The sequence below is a fragment of the Salvia miltiorrhiza genome, chromosome 3 (genome assembly GCF_028751815.1).
Source record: "Salvia miltiorrhiza cultivar Shanhuang (shh) chromosome 3, IMPLAD_Smil_shh, whole genome shotgun sequence".
NCBI lineage: Eukaryota > Viridiplantae > Streptophyta > Magnoliopsida > Lamiales > Lamiaceae > Salvia > Salvia miltiorrhiza.
Window position 1 is genome coordinate 11,393,233 of NC_080389.1, and position 10,869 is coordinate 11,404,101.

The 10,869-nt window shown below is 38.8% G+C and overlaps 1 long non-coding RNA gene across 1 annotated transcript; it reads left to right on the forward strand.

The window, feature by feature from the left end:
* The first annotated feature begins 4,188 nt into the window (after positions 1-4,188).
* On the forward strand, positions 4,189-5,108 carry LOC131017679 (uncharacterized). The gene is made up of 2 exons (XR_009099776.1): positions 4,189-4,253; positions 4,850-5,108. It is a non-coding gene; the product is annotated as an uncharacterized LOC131017679 (long non-coding RNA).
* Positions 5,109-10,869: the final 5,761 nt, after the last annotated feature.

Genomic DNA, 10,869 nt, shown 5'->3' on the forward strand with positions numbered 1-10,869 from the left:
CTATGCTGTGATATTCACGTTCGTCTACGTTTAAAGCTAAAGTTCTCGTCGTTCATTCAAGGTTCAAGTTGTAGGTTCCACTAAAACGTGACTTAACATGCTTTTTGTTCATTCGTTTACAGCCCATAAACATGATTTCTGCGAGTGTGATGCATGTTGATTGGAGTAGCAACAGAGGTCGAAGGTTACCTTGATATATCGCGTGCTTTGGTCGGGTAAAGAACGATGGTTTCTCTCTCGCTTTTTCGAGCGTCGTGGTGCAAACTGGAAATGAAATGGCTAATGTTTTTAGGCCGAAAACAGGTGGAAAGAAACATGGCGAAGGGTGGAAAATTAAGCCGAGTTGTTACCTTGTTCAAGTCGGCAGCAAGAATCTCGCTCTACTCCCCTTCGTGCAAGGCGTCGAGAGAGGTGAGGCTTCCTGCTGTTGCTGCTGAAAACTCTAAGTGCTGAAAGGAGAAGGGGTGGCTCAAGGGTTGAAGAGTGAATTTATACTAGGAGTTCGGCTGGTGTGTACTTGAGTGCCGAAGGGGGGGTGCAGCAGGTGACCTTTCAGTTGCCCAGCCAATGGGAAGAGCTGCTGCTGCAGCTTGCGTGGGAGGCTCTTCGGCTGCCCAGCCAATGGGAGGAGAGCTGCTGCTGCAGCTTGCGTGGGAGGCCTTTCAGCCGCCCAGCCAATGGTTGTTGCTGCAGCACCTCATCCACCTTTTCTTTTCTCTCTTTTTCCTTTTGTTCCTCAATCCTGGCGTTGGCAGGTGGCAGACGTAGAGAGGTGTAGGGTGGGCGTGTGATGCGGCCTAAATGAAAAAGATCTAAGTAAAATCCTTCAGTGTTGGTTTCTCAGTATTTGAAATACTGGTTTCGCGTTTCCTAAAGTCGATACATGCTAAATTAAATCCGTAGATTTAATTCGTTCGTCATCCTAATACTTAAATTAAATCCGTAGATTTAATTAGCTTCAAAGTCGGAAATAATTCACGACTTAAGTAACAACATGAAATAAACTCCATCTTGATAAATAACACGACTTTGCTAAGTTGGTTATAACTGAGTACTAATAATTACTCATCGACTCAAAGATTCTCGTCGCGGTCTTAACACGCGAAGATAAATAAATGCATACTGCTAGTGTAGTGACTCTGTTTTCCAAAATACGTAATTCAGAAACATAGTTGAAAATCATAAAGTGCTTCATTTACTGGCAGATAGATAAATAAACACGCAAAAACCGGAATTAAATACTGATAAAAGAGCGGGTTGTCACAAATGCGGATGACGTCAGCCACGCGGGCGGACACTCTAACTAGATTACTCTGCTGCAGAGCGAACTTGTAATGCCCCGACTTTTTATTAAAGATTATAGACTTTTAATTATTGATTTAAGGATTTCTTATGGCAATTAGGGTTCAGCATCCATTAATAAAATACGGACTTATGTGAATTTGATGATTACATACGTGATAATTTATTTTTATTTTTATTTCAACGGATGATGCACTCAAAATATATTTTGAGTCCATTAAGAGAATGATGGAGCTCAAAGATTTATTTTGAGTTTTCAAATCGAAAAAAAAAAATTTATGTATTTATTTATTTTTACCGAGAAATTTAGGAATGATGAGTTATAAAAATTTTCCATCAATATTTTTCTCAAATTATTTTCCTATGATGTATTTATAAATTGAGAGAGTGCACTAATGTTAGTGCTATTTATTCTAATTTTGATCACAAGAGTTTTATGCTCTAGCATTTTATTAATTGAGGATTAGTCTTATATATATATATATATTTTTTTTACACATGGGTTATTACTACACCACATTTTTATATTTACTTAATGTAACACCCCATTATCCTCCACTAATATTTTCTTTTCCCTACCACTAATCTTTTTCCCTACCACCACTAATATTTTCTTTTCCCTACCACTAATCTTTTTCCCTACCACTACTCCTACCTCTCCACCACACTACTCCTTTTCCCCCACCACTACATTCTTTCTCCCACTCTCACAACTTTTCTCCCACCATTATCACACTCCATAGAAGCCTTTGAAGCCCCAAGAGAAGTAGCAAAGCAAGGGAGAGTGTGGGAAAACTATAGAGTGAAGGTTGTGCTTCGAGGGTGAGTTTTTCTTTGCTTTTTCTCAACTGAAAATGCTTTATGGCCATGGATTTTTACACATTTGTGTGCTATATTATGTGAGGATATGTTTTATGATTTTGGATGATTATTTTGGTAGAGTTTATTGGGTGAAAAACCGTGCATGAGGTATCTGCCATAAGCATACTGCTCGGCAGTGTTTTGCAAGGCGATTCCAGCCATCCAAACGGTTCCCAAAAATTCCCAAATTAATTGTGTATCATCTTTCATATGTTTTCTATACTTTGGTAAAATTTCAGAAGGTTTGGAGCTCTTATGATTTATTTATTAATTTGTAAACATCACTGCCCATCTGAAATACATTTTTGGTAAACAATCTTTGGGAGGCCATAACTAACGTATCAATCGGTGAAAACCTTTGAAACTTGAATATGTCACTCTAGACTCCCGTATCTTTCTTTTGACATCGGTCGCACCATTTTTGAGTAAGGGAAACAACCGGTATAAATTCTTGAAATCTAGTTCTTATTCCTTGTACCATCCAGTAGATTTTACAAACCTACGACTTTGAGGTGGCAAAGACCGACTTAAATCTTTGATTCGCAAGCCTATCTTTCTACTGAATATTCAGTGACATGTTGGGAACTTACTTGTTCAGTTTTAGAATTTTTGGTGAAGCCTAAAGTGGTTTTTCCGATTTATGTTCTAAATCTGCCAAACTTGAACTCTTTTTGTGCACTGAACTTTAGACAGTCATATCTTCTAAACCATGAATGTTCTTGGAGTAAATCCAACTGTAGAGTGTTATGATCTCTCCCTAGTTTCCAGATTGACCCTTGGGGTTCCCAGTGGAGTTTTGTAAAGGGAGATATGAATTTTTAAAGAAAGCCCACTGACTTGGTTGTAATCTGGAAATCTGAAATTTTCAGATTTTTGCTTGTTAAATACCCATCTTTGAGAGGGCATATCTTGCTCGTTTGAATTTTTTTTTCATTCGATTCAAATTGGAGAATGATCCTTGAAATGTCTAGTTTCCAGAATGTCTTTTGAAGCCTCATTTGGATATCCGAGGCAGATTTGATGTCTGTTGCAAAACAACCTCTTAAGAGCTCAAGTTGTTGAATTATTTTCTATGTATCAAAGTTTATTTTAAAGGATGTTTCATGAAAGATTTAGTATATGTGCGTAACGAATTTGGGACTATTTATTTAAAATGAGGTCCGTTCTTTTATTTAAATTATGATGGACTTTTAATGAATATTTTTGGGATTAAACTCTTATTTCTTGATTTATATAAATTATTTTTTTAAGGACTTATAAATATGAATTTCGTAGGCCTACTGACCTACTGTGATCGACGGTTTGTCGATGTCTAATAGCTTTGAAAATTTTATAGCAAGTCTCTACATGAGTCGTGAGTACCCTGGTAAAATTTCAAGCCATTCCAACTTCGTTTGATACTTCTTTAAAATGCAAAACCTAAACTGCACATTACTACCGAGAATTTCAGAGAACAGAGGAAAGCGTCATTCATTTCAGTAGTTTCCTGTGTGATCTAGCTTTCCAAATTTTTATGATATTAACCTTATTGTGTTAGCTAGATATCCACCAAAGTTGAGCCCAGTTTGACAACGTTTACTATTTTTCAAAAATCCAAGTTTTCGATTGTTCAAAACTGCCGAACATGGTAGATCGTGGTAAAAACGTCATATCTCTCAAACCACTTGGAGTTTTCGACTCTACTTTTTTTTATATGAAACTAGACTCGAAGATCTTTCTTTCGGTACGAGTCTCGAGTCCAGGAGATGTCGGAGTCAGAACAGATTAAATTTTGAAATTGAGTCAGTGTAAAAATAGAGCATGTTTTGATGATGTTTGATTGTGATTCTTATGTGCCTTATGTGTTTGTGTTGCCTATGTGTTTGAATGAGATTAGACGAGGTATGATTGATTTTTGACTGTCTTTAATGTAATGAATTATGGATGCTAGAACCCTAAAACATTAAAAGATACCCTAGGCACGTAGAATTAGACTTTGTCTTATGACAATTTCTTCACGAACTTATCGACTCTTCATCAATGAACGTCCGGGCGACAGAAAGTGAAGCCGAAGAAGAAACGACTCCACGCCAGCTTTAAGAACAATTGAGGTGGGCATTACTTTTACTATACGTATATAGAGATCCCCTGCGTGTCGTAGGCCTCTTATACGAATATATGCATGAGATGATTTTAACTGTTAATTTCAGTTTATTATTATGCCCAAATGATAAATGACTCTTATGAAATGAAAATGAAATGTTCATGAAATGAAATGAAATGTTTATGAAAATGATTGACTGCCAAAAATGTTTATGTTTTTATATGTATCCTATCTGTGTTGGTTCGCCAACTTTAAAGGAAATCCAATTGGGATCCTATGCTAGACAAAGGTCGCTAGCTAGGATTAACGTGTACACTCATGGAGACCGCGAGTCGCTTGCGACCGGTCTTGGCGTCCGTGGTAAGGAGGCCTCCTTCCCGGCGCGTGACAGAAAGGACAGATATGGATCATATAGACTGAAAATGGGATGCGCATCCACCTTTATGAAAATGAATGAAATGTTTTAGTAAGCGCAGGTCATTCAAGAAAACCCCTGTGTGTTACTGTTGGCAGTTCAATTTATATATGTATGCATGTTGTATTTTCGGCTTATGTCACTGAGTATTTTTATACTCAGCCCTGCATGTATTTCTAAATGTGCAGGTTGAGCAGGCGATGGAATGGATCGGTGTTGAGCGGATTTCCCTTTTGATGTTTATGTAATGAAACCTTGAGTATGCATCTCCATATGCATAACTCACACGTTTTTTTCGCTGCAAACACTCTGACTTATTTATCATTTCTACTTGAACTTATTACTACTTCATTTTAATTAACTTTCAGTTGGGGTCTAGTCGTTATGGCAGACTCATTTGTGAATTACCCAAGTGGTTATATATATATACCACTAGTTTGTTATTAATGTTGGTTACTTAGTAAATCCCCTTTAATTTCCGTTTCTTATTGTTCACCCCAAGTTATAACCCCGGTTAACCCGTCATTGGGATAGTGGGCTGTGACAGAACTAGTCAGACCAGAGGGGGGAGTAGCTGATGAGGAGTAATATGTGCAGAGCAGAGAAATGATATAAGCCAGAGGAGCGGGCTTCATCAGAGAAATGGGCTTCCGCAGAAAAGTCAGAGGGATGATGGGCCTTATCAGGGAAACGGTCTGCACCAGAGAAGTCATTTTCGACAGGGAAATGGTTTTCGCCAGAGGAATCACCAAAAGAGCGGAAAAAATCTCCCGCTTGAGGACATAATTACTATTATGCCCCCGACCACGCGAGATGCGTGCTCCAGCGATGAAATTACCCTTTTACCCTTAACGTGTAATCTATAAATAGCCATTAGCATGTACCTTGTAAACTTACGCTTACTTCACTTGCAATATACTACAGCAATCGGACTCTCGTGCTCTCAACTATACTTTTTTCTCTCGCTTTTCCAAACCACACTAGGTATAAGTCGTAATCCGATAACAAACCACCGAGTAAATATATATACGTTCAATTATAATTCACCATATCGGATTTGCTGAATTTGAACCCTCGGGTCGGGATCTAAAGAGCGGCTTCTTTTCATCTCTCGGTAGCGTCTTCTTCTTCCATTGGTTTCCTTTTGACGAGGGACCACTAGAAACTGGCATTGGGATAGTGGGCTGTGACAGAGTGGTATCAGAGCAGTTCGTTTGCTCTGGCACTAGAAACCTTATTCTAAAAAGCCAAGTCTAGTTTGATTCACTAGACATACGTGGGTTAATACGACACCGCTCAACACTCCATTGCATCGTGCTCAATCAAGGAAAAAGGTAACTGCAGTTACAACGTTTTAAAGATGTTATTGTTCTAAACTGTTTCATGAAGATGTTTATGTAAAGAGCATGCTATGATGAAATGTTGAATGTTTTGCCTTTCATGGCATATCATTGCAGTTATGATGATATAATAAGAAGAATGATAGAGAATTGACACATGCTTTCCCCAGAAATCATAGATTGCTATAAGTTGCATGATCACGATTCTAAAAGAACATAGACTGCTGGATTAGTAGGATATCTCTACAATCTAGATTCTTGAAGTGATGATTTAGAAGAATGATAGAGAACTTAGAGCATTTCAGCTTCCACAAGAAAACAATGGTTCTTTTAAATTACAAAGAGGAATGAAAAGACATGTACGCGTTGAAGGAAAAGCACGGAATGATGATACAAGATGAATTCAAGGCAAACATTGCATCAAGGGTTTAAGCATAAGTCTCTACGTTCGAATGTTTACACACGATGGAACATCGAATCGACTTATGTTACACGATAGATTATAAAAAGGGCGTGATTTGATTGTCTGCGGGTTATATATATATTTGTGACATACATGGGAAATGGGATCCGAGTCCACTAGAATAGAAGACCTTAAAATAAGTTTAGTTGTCTTAATGAAACTTATGTTTTGTTATGCATAGTATGTTCATAACCTTGTACATTTAAGAGTTTTACGTCTACTTACGTATAAGAAGACTCACACTTTCCCTTATCTATTAAAGAGGGTTACGTCCAGGCATATTCCGATGGTTAGGAAAGCTCCGCGTTTGACCCAGCAGAGACTACCCGGGCATATCGGGATTTTAGTATATAGCTTTTGACGACGACACAAGAATTGTTATAGCTCAGTATACACGCCTTTGGACTGTTGCCCATGTCTTTGGGACTACAAGTTATATAAGAAAATATGGTTCGACTGTCTGTATGTAGAGCTTGGGGAATAAGAGTCTAGTTCAATAGGACTAGAACCTTAAGTTTGAGCTTTAAGCTGCCACTACGAACTCAAGTTTCGTTATGTATAGTATGTCCACGACTTCTCAAGTTCGGGACAATGTTTCCCGTGTGACTGGGAAGTGATGATGTTGGACCTGGCCAGTCCACATGATCCAAATCTCAGTAGACGTCTTTTGGGTTGAAAACCTATATGTTTCAACTTTCGGTTGAAAAGCCAGACGGGTTCTTACTCGAGGTCATTTTGTTCGACCTTGTAGTTAATCATTTCATACCCTCTGGTCATTCTTTTGAATCTCTTGAACAATTTCTACAACACCTTGCTTTGATGTTGTGTTGATTTTGAGCCTTGCAACTCGTGAGTTGTCATAGTAGATTCTCTTTATCGATAAGACTAAGAAGTATTAGTCTACTGACCTAGTATACCACCCAAACTATAGCTTTGTATAGTTGTCTCTCATTGTGTTTAAATTAGTTGAGATTAGTCTTTGTCCTATGAATATTATCGACCACTCATTATGATAGAAATTCAGAATCCAAATTGAGACCGTAATATAGTGTTTGCGTACATGAACGACTTTCTGTGTTGCATTCCAATTGACTGAATTTGCAGATTTTGGTTGAAGGCCAAAAGAAAAGCGATGACTCAAGAAGAGCTGTCAGACTTGTCTTAGAAGATTTTCAGACGGGGGTATATGACAATTATATTTCTAATAGCCGTTATAAGAGGAAAGGAAAAGAAGTGTTTAATCCAAAGCAAAACAAGATGGGATATGACCAAGTATGACCATATTTTCTGCAGCATGTCCGTTAGGCCCCACAGTAGGTGGACATAGAAGAAAAGATGATAGACAAGTTTCACTCCGGCCTAAGGTACTCGACAATTATACTGAGTTTATGAACTCTGAATTGTTCAGCCAAGCTCTGGACGCTGAGGTAGTAGGCCCGAGATTTGCCCGACCCAAACTCAACTCAGGAAGCAAATGATCAAGGACGAAGGCAAGACTACTATGATAGTCGAAATGGCAAGAGGCCTTGGTAGGAAACATAGTGCCCAAAGGCATATCAAACAAACATAGGACCTGCTAAGGATAATCAGGGCCAACCTGGGGTACCTCCATGGCCGAAGTTTTCCAAGTCATATTATGATATATGTTTGGATGATAGTAATACATGTTTTAAATATGGTCAGAAGGGCCATTTTGCTAAAGATTTCCAAGCGAGGCCACAAGGAGGGATGTGAAGATCGAATCAACCGGGTCAAGCACAACCATTTAGGGTCATTCTAGGCCAACAACTACTCTATCCACCACAACCCCCTTAAGTTAGAACCTATGCCCCGCACAAGAATAAATAAGGAAGCAAACAAGGAAACCTAATAAGTATGGGCACGCTACTCAACACACCTGTTATACTTCTGTTCGATACGGGTGCCTCGCATTCTTTCTCTGCAAGTGCATGTGCAAATACCCTAAAACTCATACCTGAAAAGGGCTAATCTGGACATGAGAAATTCTTTACCCATAGGAGGGGCGACGATAGAAACACATGCTTACTCAAACCAAGAGGTAAACATAGGATCATTTAAGGTCATAGTAAACAACTTGCAGTTTATACAATATAGGACATTGATGTAATCCTAGGGATTGACTGGTTAGCTAAGAACTACGCCACAGTTTTATGCAAGGAGCGGAAGATTGCTTTTAACTTTTCGGGGATGGATGCTTTGAGATAAACCTGGGGAACAGGATACCAATTATTTCAGCCTTACAAGCGAGGAAGATGATGAACAAGATAGACTGCCAAGCTTTCCTGGTATACCTGATCGGAGGAGTTGAGACCAAAGGGATAATTGAAGACATAGAGATTGTACGGGAATTCTGAGATATTTTTCAGAAAATTTACCAGGGCTGCCACTCGATAGACAAGTAGAATTTACCATCGATTTAGAACCAGGATCAGCACCGGTATCCAAGGCACCTTACAGGATGGCTCCAAGGGAATTGGAGGAGCTAAAGATCCAATTACAGGAATTATTGGACCTAGGTTTTATCAAACCTAGTGTATCCCATGGAAAGCGCCTGTGTTATTTGTCAAGAAGAAAGAAGGCACCTTGAGGATTATTTATTCGACCAACTCAAAGGCGTAAGTGTAATCGTTAAGATCGATTTGAAGTTTGGGTATCATCAGTTAAAAGTTAGACATGAAGATATACCCAAAACGGCTTTCCGAATAAGATATGATCACTACGAATTCGTAGTTGTGCCGTTCGGATTAATAAACGCGCCAGTGGTGTTCATGGACCTCATGAACAGAGCATTCTATCCTTACTTGGATAAGTCCATCTTGGTATTCAAAGACGATATCCTTATCTACTCCAAGATTAAGAAGAATATAAGAAACATTGAGAATCGCGTTGCAAACACTAAGGGGTGAATGTCTTTATATCAAATTCACTAAATGTGAGATTTGGCTTAAGGTCAGAAGGTATCAAGGTTGAAGCAGTACAAGGATGGAGGTCACCAACAACTCCAAATGAGATAAGAAGTTTCTTAGGATTAGCTGGCTACTATCGAAGATTCATTGAAGGATTTTCAAAAATAGTAAGACCAATGACGCAGTTACTTGGGAAAGGAATCAAGTATACTTGGACTGATGAGTGCGAGAGAAGTTTTCAGCAGCTCAAGGACATGTTAACTACTGCACCAGTGCTAGCAGTTCCAGAACCAGACAGGGAATATGTGATCTACACGGATGCGTCGAAAAATGGACTAGGTTGTGTGTTAATGCAAGAGGGAAAGGTGATAGCATATGCATCGCGACAACTTAGACCACATGAACTGAATTATCCAATCCATGATTTAGAATTAGCTGCAGTGGTGCATGCACTGAAAATATGGATACATCACCTATACGGAGTTAGGTGTGAGATATTCACCGATCATAAAAGCTTGAAATATTTTTTTTCAAGCAAAGGGATCTGAACATGAGACAAAGAATATGGCTCGAACTAGTAAAGGATTATGATTGTGGTATTAACTACCACCCAGGCAAGGCCAATGTAGTAGCCGATGCATTGAGTCCTAAAGTCTCGTCTAAGTTAGGATACTTTCTCACGAGGGAAGATGAACTCATTAAAAACTTTGACAAGATGAGGATAGAAGTGATTAAACCACCTAATACAATAGCGAGTGTTATTGCGACAATACCCAGTATGAGAAAAATGGTGGTAGAAGCAAAAAGGAAGGACGAAAAGATGGAGAAGCTACGAGGAAGAATAAGGAACTTAAGAATCAGATAATGCTATCTTCTTTGAAGGGAAGATATGCATGTCCATGACAATGAACTTAAGAATAAGATAAAGCCATGGCACCCATATACTGTCACCAGGAAGTACTAAGATGTATTAAGATCTAGAAAAATTCTAGTTAGGAGGAATGAAACGAGATGTAACCTCATTTGTTGAAATATGTCTTGCGTGCTAGCAAGTGAAGGTTTTACAACATATCACATTGTTACTTTGAGTCTTCGAGCTCATAAAGTCAAGCTTAATGTCGTGTTTGGGACAAACTGAGCCCTTAACGAACCAATGAATTTCGTTGTCGAGATGGATTTTTTTCGAATCCATCATACTTAAGCAAAGGTTGTCACGAAAGGGGGCAGTCAATGCCCACATGACTCGAGATTCCTTCGATGAATGAATAAAAGTTTATAACGGCGTTTTAGGCTGACTGCCTACATGCTCGAAATGGTTGGTCTCCTTACAAACTGTTTAAGTTGCCTTAAGAATGCTCTAGAGATATTAGTCATTATAGTTCCGCTTAAACGATATAGAAATTACTAATAAGGTATGTTGAGGACGACCGAGCTAAACCGGGGTGAAAGCTGAGAACATGTTTTTGCCACTCATTGTG